The sequence below is a fragment of the Apis dorsata genome, unplaced genomic scaffold, assembly GCF_000469605.1.
Source record: "Apis dorsata unplaced genomic scaffold, Apis dorsata 1.3 scaffold_198, whole genome shotgun sequence".
Taxonomy (NCBI): domain Eukaryota; kingdom Metazoa; phylum Arthropoda; class Insecta; order Hymenoptera; family Apidae; genus Apis; species Apis dorsata.
The window spans coordinates 305,433-305,662 of record NW_006263482.1 but is presented as its reverse complement, the minus strand read 5'-3'; the positions used below and the strand labels follow the sequence as shown (position 1 = coordinate 305,662).

Sequence of the window (230 nt, the reverse complement as noted above, 5' to 3'; positions counted from 1 at the left end):
CGAAAGAGAGAGAGAGACGAGAGACGATAGACGAAAGAGAGAGAGACGAGAGAGAAGAGAGAGAGACGAGAGAGAGAGAGACGAGAAACGAAAGAGAGAGAGACGAGAGACGAGAAACGAAAGAGAGAGAGACGAGAGACGATAGACGAAAGAGAGAGAGACGAGAGACGATAGACGAAAGAGAGACGAGAAAGCGAGAGAGAGACGAGAGACGAAAAAGCGAGAGACGA

The 230-nt window shown here is 49.1% G+C and overlaps 1 protein-coding gene across 1 annotated transcript in view; it reads right to left on the bottom strand.

Moving 5' to 3' along the window:
- LOC102677752 (protein sickie-like) overlaps positions 1 to 230 on the bottom strand; it is a gene marked incomplete at its 3' end in the record, with an annotated part of 100,040 nt that overhangs the window by 24,559 nt on the left and 75,251 nt on the right. The gene's annotated exons all lie outside the window — the stretch shown is intronic.